Here is a 19183-nt window from a genome sequence, read left to right as displayed (position 1 = left end):
AAAGAAGTTCTTCCCAATCTCTGTTTTGGATGGATAACCTCTAATTTTCTTGTCCTCGACACCCACCAAGGGAAACATCTTACCCGCATCCACCCTATCTAAACCTTTCAAAATACAAAATGTCTCCATGAGGTTTCTTTTTTAATTTCCGATACCCCAATGAATACAATCCAAGAGCTGTCAAACACTCCTCGTACATTATATTTTGTATTCTGGGAATCATCCTCATCATTCTGCTCTGCACCCTCTCCAACAACATCACATCCTTTCTCAGATAGGGGGCCCAAAACTGCACCCAGTACTCAAAAGGAGGTCTCACCAGTGCCCCATAGAGCCTCATTAACATCTCTTTTCCCTTGTACACTATTCATCTTGAAATGAATGCCAACATAGCATTCGCTTTCTTCATTACCAATTTCACCTGGTCATTAACTTTTAGTTTTCCTTGCACAAGGACACCCAGGTCCCTTTGCACATCCAAGGTCTGAATTTTCATCCCATCCAAATAGTATGCTTCCTGTTTATTTCCACTGCCAAAATGTACAACTGTACATTTCTCGGTGTTAAATCTCATCTGCCATCATTTTGCCCAGTTTCCTAATCTGTCAATACCCTTCTGCAACTTTACAGTTTCTACATTTCCTACTCTGTCCCCTATCTTGGTGACCTCCGCAAATTTGGCCACAAAACCATTTAAACCACAATTCAAATCATTAATTTATTTTTCCTTGGAATATATCTATCCTGCATTCCTTTTATTACTGCCACATGCCAATCCAGAATCGATCATGACTGAACCTGAACATGTTTATTGTGATAAACATCTTATAATAAATGTTCTGGGTTTAATTTTTAAAAATGTTGTTGTGAATCCTCTTCATCAACTGTTTGGAAGCTGAATTCACAAAATTTTCCAAATATTTTTTCAGCAATAATTCTGTGGTACAGAGGATTACTCATCTTTCCTTGAGGTTAAAAGTTGCATTTTGATTTTCTTGTCTCAACTGAACATTGTACAAGGTGAAGGCTGATTAAAATGGATTCAGTAATGATGGCCTTTAACTTTGCATTATTGCTGTGGCTACACAGCTTGAATGATAAACTGGTGTTTCTACAGGGAATTAACTCATGGAAATGTTCTAAATACATTAATTGGAGATAGACCTTTGTAAAAAGTTTATTGCCCATCGGCAACAATCCTTGAAAAGAGATGAATCATCACCCAACAGAGCATAATCCCATCTGTCAGCACGTGGTCCATACACATCACCCATTATTCCCTCTTGTTCATGTGCCCAATCAAATGCCTCTTAAATCGTGGTGATTTCACCACTATCCTGGCAGCGTGGGCCAGACCCCCACCGCACTGTGCAAAAACCTGCCTCACTTCTCTCCTTTTCCCCTCTCATGTTCAATATAGGCATCGTAGTATTTTTACATCTCCCACAGGGGAGGGGGAAGAAGAAATCTACCTTCTCCAGGACTACAATAATTGGATAAATTTCAACCAGGCCATCACTCAGCTTCCAATGTTCCAGAGAAAACTACCCAAATTTGTCCAACCTCTCCCCAGAACCAATGCTCTATCCCAAGCAACCCCCTGATAAACTCTTTTTGTCATGCAGCAACTAGAAATGCGGAAAACACTTGAAATGTGGTCTAACCACGTTTATACTTCATGCCCTGCTCAATGAAGAATACTTTCTTTAAAACCCTACACTTTTGTTGCCACTTTCAAGGAGCTCGCGCTTGCACCCCAAGATCCCTCATTGCAACACTACTACAACTCTTCTCAAAGTGCAAGACACTTGTCCAGATTAAACTCCATCTACCATTTCTCTGCCCACATTTATAAGTCATCTGGTTTGGAAAGGAAAATATGAGGGGAACTGAGTGGATCAACAGGACAGAGAGGAAACCTGGGTGGGTGTGGGCTGGTTACATGAACTTGATTTGACCTCACCCAGACAATGGAGGAGGCAGAAGACAAAGGTCAGTGTGGGAATGGAATGGAACTTAAAACATCTTGTGACCATGAGCCAAGATGGCCATTGTGATCCAAGTGGAGGCGCTCAGCCAATCTGTCATTTACTCTGGATTGGGTTTCTTGCCATAGAGGGCACGGACATGGTTGGAGGAGGTGAATTTGAAACTTACCCTTCATGAGAATCCCTGGATGGTGGTAACTGATGTAGATTGCAGGAGAAAATGCCCGAGGACTGGGAGGAATTAGGAATCTATAATTATCTGAAAGATCTTACTGCAAGATTCATCACCAACGAGTTGCAAAGCCGCTTCACACTATTCTCCCTTTCAGAAAGATTTAGTTAATAAACAAAACAATCTTTCAGCACAGCCAGGGGCAAAAGGGCTCTTAATTTAGTCTTACAATCAACAGACTTTGAAGTTACCCACCGTAAATGACTCAAAATTCAATTCTAGATTCTCTTCTGGTGGAAGTATAAGAGCCAGTGGCTTGCTAAATCAGATGAGCCTTATTCTGAGTTTCCATTTTGACTTTCACACAATCAAATGCAAGCCCCAGTTTTTTATCCCCAAGTATTTTCTATCATTACCCACTCTGCAACCACACCTACCTGAAATTGGAACAAACAACAGCTAATTTTAACATGTATAAATCATATACAAAATAATTTACCCACATCTTCACATCACTGTAGCCACCGAGTGATAACTTGTGCCCGTCAGGAAACTGCACCAGCCACAAAAGGGTGCTATTTACCTTGGTGTTACTGACTCTTTTCCAGTGTTAATTTTAGACATAATGACATATTCAACATGCACAATATTTCTTTTCTTACTGACGAGAACTATAAAGCATTGTGTAAAAAAGAGAAAAGCTCGTCAACCAGGAGATACAAACTCCTGACTGCAATGTTGCTGTGCACATTTGCTACATTATTGAAGTCTCACAGTACTTACAACAGATATTCAAAGTCAAGCAATAACAGAATATTACAGCACGGTACAAGCCCTTTGGCCCACGATGTTGTGTTGATCTAGATATTTCTAACAAAAAAAAATACCCTGTAGCGGCTACTGCGGTAGATGCCACTAAATAAAGGCAAACACATACAAAGGTAGTCAACTCAAGACTGGTTTATTGCAGACATACACAGACCTTTTATTCCCTGCCTGTCAATGAGAATATTAGTGAACACCTTCCGGTCCACAGGACCAGCAGGTTAAAGCTACGAGCCATTAGTGCCCCATGCCTTTAGGCAGGGGCTTCATCTGATCCACTGACTGTACTTTGGTACCCAGCACTGTTAGCCCGCGACGTGTCAGGTAAGTCTGTGAACTGATGGTGGTGGTTTGTAATACTGCGCTGTTCATCCGCTACAACCCTGTTTTTCATTCACCCATATATGCCTGTCTAAGTGTCTCTTAAATGCTCCTTACATGATATTGTAATGGATAAATATATTTGGAGAATTTGGTAATATTTGGGATTTTGGTAAGATTTAGAGTAGGTTACATACATACACACACATACATTTTAAAACATCTTATTTGAAAGACTGAAGAAATATTGAAGATCTCTGGAGAATGTTATGCACATTCACAAGTAGGTGTTAATCGAACTGATGTCATAAAATGAATGACCATTGTTTGAAAATGGAGCCAGGATGGCTACAAGTACCTTTCTGCAGGCTGCTTACAGGAAAGTCACACCTAGGTTTTGTTTATCTAACACTAGGTTAAGGAGAAGAAAGAACTCCTGTTGTTTGGAATAAGAGGAATGGAACTCTGTAGTAGCTTGCAGAAATAAGTTACCATCTGGAAAACCCTAACGGGGCAAAGTTCATCAGTGAGACATTGAGGTGACTAATGGTGGTACCTCAGTTGTGGAAATCCTAGAACAACACATCTCTCTCTAAAAACCCTACAAGAACTATCCTGAGCGGTAAACATTTACCTTTCGAGCACCAAATCCTGGTGAAATTTATACACATTCCATTCTGTGCACAGCGGAATTGCCTGCATCCAGAGAACTTGGAAGAAAGAGAAGTAAGATTGAACTGTGAACCAAATCACTTTTCTTAAATTTAAACACATTACAAATATGTGCACTTAGAATTAAAAAGGGGTTAATTTGGGTTTGTTAAGTATAGAGTTAGGTTAAAGTTTAATTCTAATTTAATGATTAAATTTGATTAAAAATAACTTCTGTTTTAAAAACCACTTGTCTTGGTGAATGTCTCTTGCTGCTGGGTTTTGGGATCTTTTGGGCTCTTAACAATATCTGCTTGGATAATGACATTGGGTCTGTTCAAAGTAGGAAATGGCTTCTACCAGCAGGAATTTCTATTTGATAAAAAAATATTGATAGGTGGCTGGCCACATACTTTTCCTAAAAATTAATACCCTCACCCTCCCTAAACCACATTCAGCCCCGTGACATTGCATTACTGGGACCACCAAGGACCTGACCCATTTCCCATCTCTCCTTGTAATGCCAATAATGGCAGCTGCCATTAAGAACTGACAAATCACATTTTAATTCAGCAAGCAAGATGAAAATCATCCTGACATACTGCTTAAAAAGAAGGGTCAACAAACCTTCCTAATTTTGTCAGTTCATTTTTATTTTGCTTCCCATGGGGCATTAGCAAAAACTGTCCTATCAATTGGCTCACCAAATTATGAGTAAAATCATGATTCCTGTTCATGAAAACCCATAATTTTCAATGTTACACAGATAAACTAGGAAGAATTCTGTAATAAAAGTGAATAAAACATTGAAAGAATTTCTCCCTTATCAACGCTGAGATTGTAGCGCACCAGGCAACTGGGCAAGCAAAAAAGGCCAAATCACTGCAACACTTGGACAGTCCAAGATGAGAAGGAGCCTGGGCCTTGCACCATGTGCGGGCTGAGATGCCCTTCACTTCCGCGTAGCGGCCAGCCTGCTGGAGAGTGATGCTGGAAGTCAGGGGTACGTCACCAGAAGTGGGTGGGCCAGTGAGCACACGTGGGGAATTTAAACCAGAAAGCCAGTCTTTGTTTTACACTCACCTTGGGTGGATGTCTCTTTATTTGGTCGCGCTGCCGCAGTGGATGCTACAAATGGATAACTTCTTACTTGCTGCAACCAAACAGGTCTGCAAGATACACCAACCTAAATAGAAAACATGACCAGAAATCCCAGAGATCATAAATTCAAAAGGATTGGTGAAATCTTTACTCTGTATTTTTAACACCAAAGTCCCTATATTTTTAAGGCATTCGATCAAGTAACTGAGAAACATTACATTTTAAACACATGGTACGTCAGGATCAGAAGGATTGGAGCATTATTGTTCAGGTGACACAACTTTAAAAAATAACATCTAACTTTATGAAGAATGTGATACTACAACAGGAAAAACGGATGGAATTAGGCACATTCTATGAGCATTGGGAAGCAAAAAATGGATTGGTTTTCCATCCCTTCCTCAGCGACCCAATGACCCCGACAGGTCCTCCCCGACCTGCGACCATAGTGTAGTCCAAAGGATCAATCAGACCCCACAATGGTCGCAAGTCGGCGTTTTTGCCCCGTGCGAGGAGCCCTGAAGTCTTAGAGCCTATTTTTAAAATCAAATGATTTGACAAACGAGAACAGTCACAGGATTGACTTTGTGACTCAGGGTCCATTAGCTGGGGGCAGCCATCTTAATTTCTGTGCGCATGCGCCAGTGGTCAGTTGCCAGTTGCGAAAGGGTTCCCTTCGTCGCCCTCAATCGGCACATGCGTATCTGCAACATATGCGCGAACTCACCACGCATGCGCAAACCAGACTTGCCAATCACCTGCCCCCACCCCTTCCCGCTGCAAGTAACCCCGCGGCCTCCAGCCTCGCCCTGTCGGCGGCATCAGGCCTCGTATCGACGCCTCGGCTCCACTCAAACACCCCGCCGGTACCGGCCGCTCCCGGGTGGGGCCCGGTGGGCTGCGGGTCCCCCGCTTTCCCTGGACCGCGCGGCTGTGGAAGGATCCAGTGCCTCCGCCAACTTACTCCCATTCGCGCCAGAGGCGACACGACGGACTCCGAGCAGACGACGCTGCTGCAAATGTCCCGCCTCCTCACAGCAAGAGCCAATCAACCCACGAACCCGCCGATCAATCCAACCCGACTTCAGCGTCCAATCAAATAGCGGCCTCACCGAATCAACCCGTTGACTCGCGACACTGAAGCAACCAATCAGCGAGCGAGCGAGCGAATACACAGGTGAACCCAATCAGCATCAGAAGACTAATCAAGCAGTCGAAGGATCAGAAGACCCTTCGGCCCTTTCACTTTTTACTAATCCAACAACAATCAAATCCTTGGGAAACACAGGATCACTTTGTCCTGGCGCTAGGATTCCACTGATCTCAAGCAATACATTGTACCCCAACTGCAAGGGAGACTATTTATTCTCAATCTTTCCTTCATATTTATTACCGCTTCCAATTTAATGTCTGCTACTTTTTTCAAAGTATCTGCATCTAAGTTCAATGCATATGATCCCTCTATGAGTGGGTACGGCAATAAACTCATCACAAGTCCACGGATCCCAATTTCAAATGCACCTTCAAAAGCGGAGAGAATTCCAAGGATATTACATTTTCATTGAAGACATATCTTAAAGTCTAAGCAGCTGATCGGTTATTGGGGAATTGTGACACTTGGTGTTCGGCTCCTTTGCATTATCCTCTCTCGATCCGTGCTGCTGTGTCCTCTCATAATGTTGTAAGGTCATCTCCCTTTTTACCAACGACCAAGAGATCCACATTCAAACTTTCCTTCTATCACCTGCTTAAAACACCCCAGAAACAAATCTGATGATCTTTGTGCACTTCTCATGCTTCAGGTAAGGAAACTGTACACGTGACTCCCGATGTAAGATGAGCAAGACCATTCGATGTGAAATTTGAGCATGCGCGCTACTGTGATGGGTGGAAAGGCGGACACACGCCCAAAAAATCAAAGTCAAAGACTTCTTTATTACACTCGCAGCTCTGCTTCTATTCTCTCCCTGCTGCTGTCGACTGGAGTGATGTCACATCCATGCCGGCCTCCAATTGTTCGGTGTTCCCTTCTTTGTTGATTCCTGCCGTGTGCGTTGTCCCCTGGTATGAAAGTTGTTGGTCCCCGTGGACTCTGAACAGTTGCCACATTCGTCGGCCATCTTGTGTACAGGGTGGCATCCCAGTTAGCATGATGCCCCACCTCCCTAGAACCAGCGCTGTTCGCTGCTTTCAGTCACCTATATCTGGGTCGTGGGGGCTGAATTTGCTAATGTCCAGATGTGCTAGTTTGAGGTGGTCAATGGTGAAAGTCTCTTCCTTCGCACCGATATCCAGCACACGCACCATGATGTGTGGAATGAATGATACACACCCGTGAAGTCGAAGTCGAAGACTGGTTCGTTGAACTGGCAGCTCTGCTTATATACTCTCCCGCTACTGATGACAGGTCTTTCAAGACGGCAAAGCCAGCCTCGGATTGGTGGGTGTTCTCGCCATTGCTCATTGCTTCCCACTGTGCGGGATGTCACCTGGGACGAAGATGATTGGTTGCACAGGATCTGTGTAGTCACCGCGTTCGTCATCCATCTTGTGTACTGGCTTTCGTCCTGGTGAGCAGGCCGCCTCAACCATATATTGTGGAAGAATATGGACCCCATATTTACAAAGGGTGGCTCTAACATTCCCTTTCTGCTTAAGGCCTCAGTTTTTGAAAAGGAACGTTAAAGTATTTGGTTCTCCTGCTGGGGGTCCCTTGTCCTCATTTTTCTTCCTTTTCTTTTAGCAAGGGGATGGAGGGGAGATGGGGTGGTTTAATGAGGGGGGTGGGATTTCTTTATTCTTTCTTTTAACTATGACAAGTGTATTTATATTTTATTTGTGTTATTATTAATTGTGTGAATTCTTTGTGGATTTTATTTATAAATAATATTTTTTAAAAATGATCAGAGGTCAATCCACAGGACATAAAGTGGCCTAGAGCAACACTGGGGACACCTTCCTGCTCCCCACCACCGCAAATATCAATGTGATCCACTACGATCATTGACAAAATCATCGAGGACCCCTTAACCCGGCCAACAGCATCATCCAGCTATTCCCGTTGGGAAAGAGATCCAGGAATTTCAGAGCCAGTACCTCCAGGCCCAGGAACAGCCTCTTCCTCCAGGCTGGGAGAACGTGGAACGATTGATGAGCTGCTCATACAAATACTCCTCGACTCTGCTATTTACTCAACAATATCGAGTAATTTTTCTGGACGTGCTGCTCATGTATCATTTGTCTGTTGCGTGAGGGCTTGGTTGTGTGTTTGCGTATGTTTATCCCAAGAACGCTGTTTCATCAGGTCGTTCTTGTGCTATCCAAGGGTAATAAATTTGATCTTGTACTCCGGAGCGGGTGCAGAATAGATTTTCTGGATCGGAGAATGTATCTCATGAAGCAAAGTTGACTGAGTAGGGCTTTTCTCTTCCCCTCCCCCCAACCCCGCAAAATTGACTTTATTTACAAATTATTTCCAAAGAGGAAGACCATTCCAAGTCTTTTCTCCTCCACCTGTTGTATCCAGATATTCCCTTCACTACACATTGCTGCATACGTCTCTGTTTACCTTCATTGCCACCACTTTGATACCGTGTGGTTACTGCCCCCCTCTGCTGTTGGAGGAGTTCCCCTTGGTCTCAGCCTCTCAGTGCACGGTTATGGAAGGATTATGATCCATCCCCATAGTGCCTTCGTGTTGGCTACGCCAAGCCTCCGTGCATCCCTCAGCATGTACCCCTGCAGCCTGGAATGTGCCAGTCGGCAGCGGTCCCTCCCCGACATATCCGCTTGCTGAAAGACTGACAGGACATGTTTAACATAGAACATGAGAGCACAGTACAAGCACTTCAGCCCTCGATGTTGTGCCGACCGATGTATTCATACCAAAATAAAAATAACTAACCCCTTCCTCCCTCATAACCCTCCATTTTTCTTTCATCCATGTGACTCAGAGCCTCTTAAATGCCCCTAAGGTTTCAGCCTTCACCACCACCCCAGTTCTAGGGCTCGTCCCATGTCCATGACCTGGTACACATACACTGCATTCCCTCCCCTTGTCACCCTCCTGCTCACCCCACCCCGAGCCAGTAGTGTGGGTGGTTTCTGTCCCAACAGGTGTTGCGGACCTCATCCAGGGAGCAGGTCCGGGAGATGAACCCAAACTGCAACGAATTCAGCTTCCCGTAGATCAAAGCACGTCCGTGGCCAAGGTGAGTGACCCGAGGTGAACCAGAGCTCCAGGGGTGGTTTTGTCCTCTGGGTCCTTCCCTAATACTGTCCCCTGTCACCCACCTGGCCCTTCCCCAAAGCCCTCATCTCCCACCAGGCCTGTCCCCAAACCCCTCCCCCTGCTGAGATCATCCCCAAAATACTGTCAGGCCTGTCAACAAAGCCCCTATTCCCCACTGGGCCCATCCCCAATGCTCCACCCATTGCTTGGACCGTCTCCAGAGCTCCTGTCTCCCACCAGGGCTTTCAACAAGCCCCTGTCCCACAACATGCCCAGCCAAAAGTCCCTGTCCCCATTCCCCACGCCAATTCGCCTGTATCCAAAGGCCCAACATCAGGTCTGTCCTCCCACCAGACCAGTTCCCTCACTGGGACCCTCTCCAATCGATTATCCATCACAACTACCCCACCAAAGTTCTTTAACCTTCCCCTTCCCCCACCCACAGGCCTTGGTATCTGAGCTGCTCCTAGGACCCCTAGACAGTGGAGATGTGGGGAGGGAAGTGGTCCATCTCCTTCCTGTTGACAGTGTCCCATACCTTCACAAAGCTGGGGAATCCCCTGACCCTTGGCACACAGATATCTATCCCATCTGAGCCAGTCCTCTCTCTCTCTCCCCCCCCACCATCCTGGAGAATGTGGCCCAGTTCAGCTAGCTGCTACAGTACACACTGCCCTTCACCTCTTCCCCAGGACTCCTGCTCCCACTTGTCCTTCAATGAGCTGTGTGCCCACAGCCAGGAGCTTCCCCCTCCTAGTTACCCTTGGCCCTGTGGGTGAGTGGGTTGGACATGACAAGGGTTTGTAGGTGGTGGAATTGGGGTAAGAAAATTTGGGTGAGACCTGGGAAAGAGAACGGTGATCATCCGGCTGGTGTGAGGCATTGAAGACGGAGTCAATGGGCAGTCCCCTGCCGTGTCCATCCCCCAGCATGTCTATCTCCAAAACTGACCCCGCCAGGTCCATCCTCAATATCATTCCCTGCCGGGTCCATCCACAATCCCATCCCCTGCTGGGTCCAATCCCAAAACCGTCCCCCGCTGAATCTGTCCCCAATACCGTCCCCCGCCGGGTCCATCCCCAATTCTGTGCACGCCGGGTCCATCCAAAATCCCGTCTCCCTCCAAGTCCATCCCCAATCCCACCCCCCGCTGGGTCCATCCCCAATCTTGTCCCCCACTGGGTCCAACCCCAATACCGTCCCCCACCTGATCCATCCCAATACCATCCCCCACCGGATCCATTCCCAAACGCATCTCCGCCGGGTCCATCAACATCCCATCTCCTGCTGAGTCCATCCCCAATGCCATTCCCAACTTGGTCCGTCACTAATTCTTTTGCCCGACAGGTCCTCCCACAAACCCACTGGTCTCTCCCCAAAGCCCCTGACCCCCACCAGGTCCATTTCCAAAGCCATTGTCCCCCACCAGCTGGTCCCCAAAGCTCCTGCCTCCCCATGGGATATGTCCTGAAGCCCCAGCCCTCATGTCTGTCCTCCCACTGGACCGATCCTCTCGATCACCATTCAGAACTACCCCACCCCAATTCCCGAACCTCCCCCTTCCCCCACTGACAGGCCTTGGAACCTGAGCTGCTCCTGGGACCCCCAGATGGTGGAGATGTGGGGAGAGCAGTGGTCCAGTCTCCTTGCCGGTGGCAGTGTCCCAGACCTTCACCGAGCTGGGGAATTCCCTGACCCTTGGCACCGGGACATCTGTCCCATCTGAGCCAGTTCTCTCTCTCCCCCCACCCTGGAGGCTGTGACCCTGTGTAGCTGGCTGCTACAGTACACACTGCCCTTCACCTCTTGCCCCAGGACTCCTGCTCTCACTTGTCCTTCGACAAGCTTTGTGACTACAGGCTGGACCTTCCCCCACCTTGCTACCCTTGGCCCTGTGGGCGAGTGGGTGGACCATGACGAGGGGGTTGTAGGTGGTGGAATTGGGTAAGAAAATTTGGGTGAGAGCCAGGAGAGACTGGTGATCATCCGGCCAGGGAGAGGCATTAGGGACAGAGTCACTGGGCAGGGGCCAGAGTCTCAGGGAAACAAGGGCACTGGAATTGGAAGCAATCACAGCTCATGGAAAGTAGGAGGAAGAACCCTGGGAATAATTGAGAGTGGCGAGGTTAGTGCCGCGGTTAGAAAAACGCTGATAAGGGGCCAGCGAGCCGGGTTCAAATTTGACACTGTCTCTGGGGAGTTGTACATTATTCCTGTGTCTGCCTGCATTTCCACCAGTTGCTCCTGGTCCTTTCACCATTTAAAACGTACCGGGGTTTGTAGGTCATTGGTGTAATTGAGTGGTTGTGGCTCAGAGGCTGAAAGGGCCTGTTCCCGGGCTGCATGTGTCAATCTAAAATCTCCATCTAAAATGATAGTCCTGCCTGTCATGAATTATTTAAGGATTCAACTCAAAAGTGTGGACAAGATAGACAACTCCGAAACCATCCTTTTGGCCCTTCTTTTCTGATGGCCAAGCTGCTTGCAAACAGTCCATATCCCTGTCAACCGTTTCATTCCATGGACCCATTCAACTCGCATTGCATTGTCAATCTCACGGCCTGTGGGAAGAAGTTATTTCCCTGTCTGGCAGCCTGATTTTGTTCCTCCATATCTCCTTCTTGATGGTAGTGGGTCAAAGATGCTGTGTGCTGGATGTCTGCGGGTCTATTTACAGGCCCCATCCCTGGACAATCAGAGGCCCCTTGACTCGAAGTCCCATCCATGTGGCCCCTCACTCATCATTCCCTCGTCGGAACACAACTACCCCCTCCTTACCTACCTCTACCAGCCCTTAGTATCCTCATGACAGTTCCAGGCACCTGTTATGTCGACCCTTGATGACCTGCGCCAGCTCTAATTTGGACCCTGGCCTCACCTAAACCATTGGAATAACCTGCGCCTTCTACCCTCGAGAGCCCGAGGGAATCTGCGCCCTCAGCAGTGTCCTGCTGGTGCACCATCGAATGCCCTCCATCCCCTTCCACGGGTTCCCTGCTGTTATCATGCTCCTGGATGGACCCCACCCTGGCAAAACTACCCATATTTTTACTGATCCCTCTGTACCTCTACATTCAGTCCAGGGGTCAGGGTTGTGCTGTGGGACTGATGGAGAATAAAACAACAATATCAGGAGACAGGGAGCAGTGCAGAGACCCCCAGATCTGCAAGATGGGTCAGTGCAGAGACCCCCAGCTCCAGGAGACAGGGAGCAGCACAGAGACCCCCCAGTTCTGGGAGACTGGCTGAGTTGTACACAAGTCTGTAAGTGGCTGGGTCCAGAAGTATACAAATCTATGTTCCAGGGTAAACTGGAACAAAAGCGAGGAATGCACTTTGGTAAATCAGTCCGCTGTCCTCTTCACAGTCAGAACTGACTTCCTGAAGATGTCGGGGAACTGGCTTGGAGGGGCTGAGGCATGCAACAAAAAAATGGTCAGAGTCGATTGTAAAAGTCCACCAGAAACTGGGTCTGTGGGAATGACATTCCCTCTCAGTGATGGGGAAGAACCTGGTCATCAGGTGCAAGGTGCTCTTGGTACTGCTGCAGGCGTGGCCCATCCCACACACCTCTGTCCTGGCTGTTACCAGAGCAGTTTCCCTCTTCATGTGGGATCCAAAATGGATGGAGTGGGAAGGAGATCCATGTACATCGCCAGACTATCATGTTATGATCCCAAAGGACCCTAAAACCCAGCAGCAATAGACATTCACCAGGACGAGTAGTTATATAAAGGTAAGTTGTTTTTAATTATCTTTAAACATGAAAACAGAATCAAACTTTATCTTATCTCTATTAACTTAACTAACCTTAATCCCCTTCTAAGTCTGAGTGCACGTGTATGATGTGTGTGTAAATTTAAGAAAAGTTATTTGGTTCACAGTTCAATCTCACTTCTCATTCTTCCAAGTTCATTGATTGTAGGCAATTCTAATACTGTGCACGGAATTGAACGTGTATAAAGTTCACCAGGCTTTGCCACTCAGGAAAGTTCTGTAGGGTTTGCCGAGAGAGATTTGTTGTTCCAGGATTTTCACAACTGAGCTACCACCATTAGTCAGCTCAATGTGTCGCTGATAAAACTTGGCCCATCAGGGTTCTCCAGATGATAACTTCTTTCTTTCAGGCTAGCACTGTGGTCCTTCCTGTTTCATTTATTCCGAGAGTAACATCAGGCAGCTAGCACTTCCAGCGAACACCTAGGATTAGGTGGAGGTTAAACATGTGGCTCAAGGGGTGGAGTCAGAGACTGGGTTTCAATTCTTGGACAACTGGGACCTTTTTTGGGGAAGCTGGGACCTATACCATAATGATGGGTGACATCTTAATCCCAGAGGGACCAGTCTCCTGGCGGGGGCATTTGCTAGGGCTGTCACGAGGGGTTTAAACTAGTATGGTTAGGGACAGGGTTTCAGGTTAGCCAGGACAGTAGGGTGAGGGTTAGTAGGATAAGGAAAGAGACAAGTTTAAATCATTTGAGGGAGGAAAAGCAGGAAGTAGTAAACAGATACTGCAGTGAAAATTGTGAGAATGGTAGATAGGAGGATATGCAGAAGGTAGGATGTTGGAGATCCCTGAGTTGTATTTATTTTAATGCGAGAATTAATGTGGATTGACATGTGGCATTATGATGTGTGGCCATTAGCGAGACGTGGTTGAAAGAAGGTTGTGACTGGCAGTTGAATGTTCCACGATTTTGCTGCTTCAGATGTGACAGAGTTGGATTAAGAGGGGGAGGTGGGCATTACATGTCAGGGAGGATATTACAGCAGTGCTGAGGCAAGATAGACTGGAGGGCTTGTCAAGAGAGGCAGTGTGGCTAGAGCTGAAAAATAAGAAGGGTGAGGTTATTATTATGGGGATTATTAAAGGCCTCCAAATGGGGAAAGGGAACTAGGAGAGCAAATGTGCAAGGAAATAGGTGGGATATGCAGGTGAAATAGGTGGGTGTTGGTTGGGGATTTCAATTTTCCAAATATTGATTGGGAAATGCAGTCAGTAAAAGGGCAGGATGGCTTAGTATTTATGCATTGTGTTCAGGATTGCTTTTTGCAGCAATATGTTGAGACGCCAACTAGAGTGGGAGCAGTGTTCGATCTGTTGTTTGGGAATGCAATGGGGCAGGTGACAGAGGTGAGCGTTAGGGAGAACTTCGGATCCAGTGATCATTTTGACATACTCTTAAGAACTTGAAGAGGGAAATTAGAAAGACAAAAAGAAGGGATGAGGTGTCCATAGCTAATAAGGCAAAGGTGAATCCTCAGGGTTTTTTTCAGATATGGGAACAGTGAAAGGAGGGTTAAACATAGAAGAGTTCGACAAGATGATGGGACCGGTGAACTATGTCAGAAACCGTATGAGATGGAGAAATATTGAACAATTTGTTCTCGTCTGTATTCACGAGGGAAACGGACATTGGGCAATACAAGATAAGAGAGGCAAAGGGGTTAGTTATTGAAAGGATAAGGATTAGTAAAGTGAGAGGTTTGGAGCTTCTTGGGTCAATTCAAGTGGATAAGTCTCCTGGTCCTGATGGGATTTTTCCCAGGACTTTAAGGGAGGTCAGGGAACAAATAGCGGGGGCACTGACAGCGATTTTTCAAAGATCACTGGAGGAGGGTGTGGTGCCGTCGGATTGGAGGGTTGCAAATATAGTTCTGTTGTTCAAAAAAGGCAGTAGGTGGAGTCCAAATAATTATCGGCCAGTAAGTTTGACTTCCGAGTGGGGAAGATTATGGATGGTATACTTCGAGATAGTATGTACAAATATCTGGATAGGCAGGGATAGATCAGGGGCACCCAGCATGGGTTTGTGAAAGGAAAGTCATGTTTGATGAATCTTGTTGATTTTTTTTGAAGAGTTGACAAGAAAAGTGGATGAAGGTCGGGTGGTTGATGAGATCTATTTGAATTTTAGTAAGGCTTTTGATAAGGTTCTGCATGTAAGGTTATTTAGGAAGGTTCAGTCATTAGGGATTAATAGATAGTGGGATGGGTTCAGAAGTGGCTGGGAGATAGACAGCAGAGAGTCATGGTGGTCAACTATATGTCATGTTGGAAGCCTGTGACAAGTGGAGTGCCTCAGGGATCGATGCTGGGTCCCTTGTTGTTTATCATTAATATTAATGATTTAGAGGAGGGTGTGGTTAACTGGGTAAGCAAATATGCAGACGATACGAAAATAGGGGGAGTGGTGGACAGTGAGGTAGATTTTCTTGGAATAAAGGATTTGGTTTGTTTGGAAAAGATGGCAGATGGAATTTAATGTTGACAAGTGTGAGGTGCTGCATTCCGGAAAAAAAAATACAAATAGAACATATGCAGTTAAGGGGAGGGGGTAGAGGAATGAGGAGGAACAGAGGGATCTTGGAGTTATGGTACAGAGTTCACTGAAGGTGGGTTCCCAGGTAGACAGGGTGGTTAAGAAGGCATATGACATGCTGGCCTTCATAAATCATAGCATAGGCTAGAGTGCAGCTGTTTAAGGCATTGGTGAGGCCATGTTTGGAGAATTGTGTTCCGTTCTGGTCTCCAAATTATAGGAAGAATATAGATAAGGTGGAGAAGGTGCAGAGATTTATAAGAATGTTGCCTGGCTTACAGCATCTGGATTACAGGGAGAGATTAAGGAGACTGGGACTTTATTCATTGGGACGTAGGGGACAATATAGCTATTTAAAATTATGAAAGGAATAGATAGACGAGACATAGACAGACACTTTCCCGTGAGGGAAGGGAAGGTTGGAACAAGCGGCCATGAGTTAATGGTAAGGAGGCAAGACTTCTGGAGAAATTTTAGAGGATGCTTCTTCACTCAGAGAGTGGAGGCAGAATGGAATGATCTTCCGAATGAGATAGTTGCGGCAGGGTCCCTTCTGTCATTTAAGAGAAGGTTGGATGTGTAAATGGAGGTGTGGGGGTTGGAGGGATATTGGCGGAAATCGGGAGGATTGAGCTAGTGGAGTTGTTCTAGTGAACCGGTGTGGTCTCAAAAGGCCGACATGGCCTGTTTTTGCTCTGTAAATGGTTATATGGTTACATGGTGACACAGTTTTCATTTCAATGTCCCATCTCTCGTTACACAACTCTCTGCTCTCCACATCCATGCTGCACATTTCTTCACTGCTGTTATGGCTGGACTCAGAAAATGTTTTTGATATTTATTCAGCTTCAGTTTTGTATTGTATCTGCTTCATATCTCTGACCAAGCACAAATATTCTCACATCCTTTTGTATTTTAATCTTCATAATTTGTCCTAATAATAGACTGAAATCCTTCCACTTTTACACAGGTCCAAACCGAATGGAAAGAAAAATCTCAATCACCTGATTACATTGAAAACATTTCTCGGAATAATTGGAGATAAGTCCATTTAATTTATATGTAGTATAGCAGAATTGATGTGGAGATTTTTATTTTTATATCTGGCATTAATCATATTTGTAACACTCTTGACACAATCCTGACCCTATTTCTTCTTGAATTTGTATATTTCAATCTTCACACCACTCTGAACAGCTTCTTTCTGAAATCGTCACATCCAAGCCCGACTCCCATCTTTCTCCTGACCTCTGCTATCCTGGTTTTGGATTTTCTCTCTGGAGAGCATCGTACATTTCATTGATAACTTTGGGTGTATTTCCCATCCAACTCTTAGTTCCATTTCACTAATTTTAGGTGGAGTCAATGTTGGTCCCTATCTTTCTCTTAAGAACGATCTAAGCGGGAGAAAACAGAAGAAGGTCCCACTTGCCTCTCCGTATTTGTTTTCAATTGTTTGATTAATTTCTTCCATGTAGCGTCTTCAAAATATCTTATACTCTGTCATAACATAAATTTAATATTCTATTGCCTCTGTTCATAGGCAATAACACATTTTGACATACTTTGCTTCCCCTCCTCCATTGTTGTCATATTCGTGTGGGTCCCACAGATTAAGAACCAGACCAAAGCGAAGGTACAAAGCACACATTTATTTCAGGGATGGAAACAGGACAACAGGGTTGATATGTTAGGCAAGCCTCTACACTTCTAATTAGGAGGGAGAAACCGACAGAGACGGGGAAATTACATGAACATACACATTCAACATTCAGGATCAAGGTGATAAAAGGTGAGGAGGAATGCAGTGGTCATTGGGGACTCCATTGTCAGAGGTACAGACAAGAGATTCTGTGAGCCAGATAGGTATACCCGCATGGCGTGCTGCCTCCCTGGTGCAAGGGTACGGGAATATCTCAAATCGGGTCCAGAGTATTCTGAAAGGAGACTGTGAGCAGCCTGATGTCTTGGTACATGCCTCATTGGGTATCAATGACATAGATAAAAAGAGGGAGGAGGTACTAAAAAAGGATTACAGCGAGCTGGGACAGAAGCTAAGAAAAAGGACCGCCAGGGTGGTGATCTCTGGATTGCTACCTGTGCCAAGTGCAACTGAGGACAAAAATGGAAGGTTAAGACAAATGAATATGTGGCTGAGGGGCTGGTGTAAAAGACAGGGTTTTGGCTTCTTGGATCATTGGGATCTCTTTTGGGGAAGTCATGACCTTTACAAGAAGGATGGGTTACACCTAGACCCAAAAGGGGTCAATATATTGGCAGCTAGGTTTGGTACAGCCGTCGGATGCGGTTTAAACTAATTTGGCAGGGGGATGGGAATCTGTATGATAGGGCAAAGGACAGGAAAGATAAAATAGGAAAAGTTAGGTTGGGCAGCGAAAGTAAAAAAATCAGAAAGAGCAGGGAAGGTAAAAAAAGCACATTTGAAGGCTTTATATCTTAATGCAAGAAGCATTCGGAACAAGGTAGATGAATTGGCTGTGGACATTGAGACAAACAAATACGATTTGATTGGGATTACAGAAACATGGCTGCAAGGTGGGCAAGCCTGGAAAATTAACATCCCGGGATATACGATATTTAGGAGGGATAGGCAAGAAAGAAAAGGGGGTGGGGTAGCATTGATGGTGAGAGAAGGGACCGACACGATTGACAGAAAGGATATTAACTCGGAAGATACCGAATCTATATGGGGAGAACTGAGGAATAGCAAGGGGCGGAAAACGTTAGTGGGGGTGGTATATAGGCCTCCAAATAGTAATGTAGAGATGAGGGAAGGCATAAAAAGAGAAATTAGATAAGGGAACAGCTGTCGGAGACTTTTATTTACATATTGATTGGACTAGCCAAATTTGTAAAAATACTGAGGAGGAGGAGTTCCTTGAATGTTTATGGGACGGTTATCTAGACCAATATGTCGAGGAACCAACTCGGGAGCAGGCCATTTTAGACTGGGTATTACGCAATGAAAAGGGGCTAATCAGCAATCTTGTTGTACGAGGTCCTTTGGGTAGGAGCGATCACAATATGATCGAATTCACACTGGACATGGAGAGTGAAGAAATTAAAACCGAGACTAAGGTCCTGAATTTAAATAAAGGGAATTATGATGGTATGTGATGGGAGTTGAGTAAGATTGATTGAGTGGTGTTTATGGTGGGGGGGGGGGGGTTGACGGTGGATAGCCAATGGAAAGCATTCACAGATCTAATGGAAGAATTGCAGAAATCTTTTATACCCGATTGGCATAAAAATAAACCAAAAAAGGTGACTCAACCGTGTATAACAAGGGAAATTAGACACAGCATTAGGTCCAAAGAGAGAGCATATCAATTGGCCAAAAAAGTACCAAATCCGAAGACTGGGAACAGTTCAAGATGCAGCAAAGGAGGAGAAAGGGATTAATCAAGAGGGTAAAAATAAATTACGAGAGTAAGCTTGCGGCAAACATAAAAACCAACTGCAAAAGCTTTTATAGATATGTCAAGAGGAAAAGATTGGTGAAATCCAGAGTAGGTCCTGTTAGAAATAGAAGTACCTTTAAAGAAATTGC

This window comes from Narcine bancroftii, unplaced genomic scaffold (genome assembly GCF_036971445.1).
Source record: "Narcine bancroftii isolate sNarBan1 unplaced genomic scaffold, sNarBan1.hap1 Scaffold_111, whole genome shotgun sequence".
NCBI lineage: Eukaryota > Metazoa > Chordata > Chondrichthyes > Torpediniformes > Narcinidae > Narcine > Narcine bancroftii.
The sequence above is the reverse complement of the archived record's forward strand: the minus strand, read 5'-3'. Positions refer to the sequence as shown.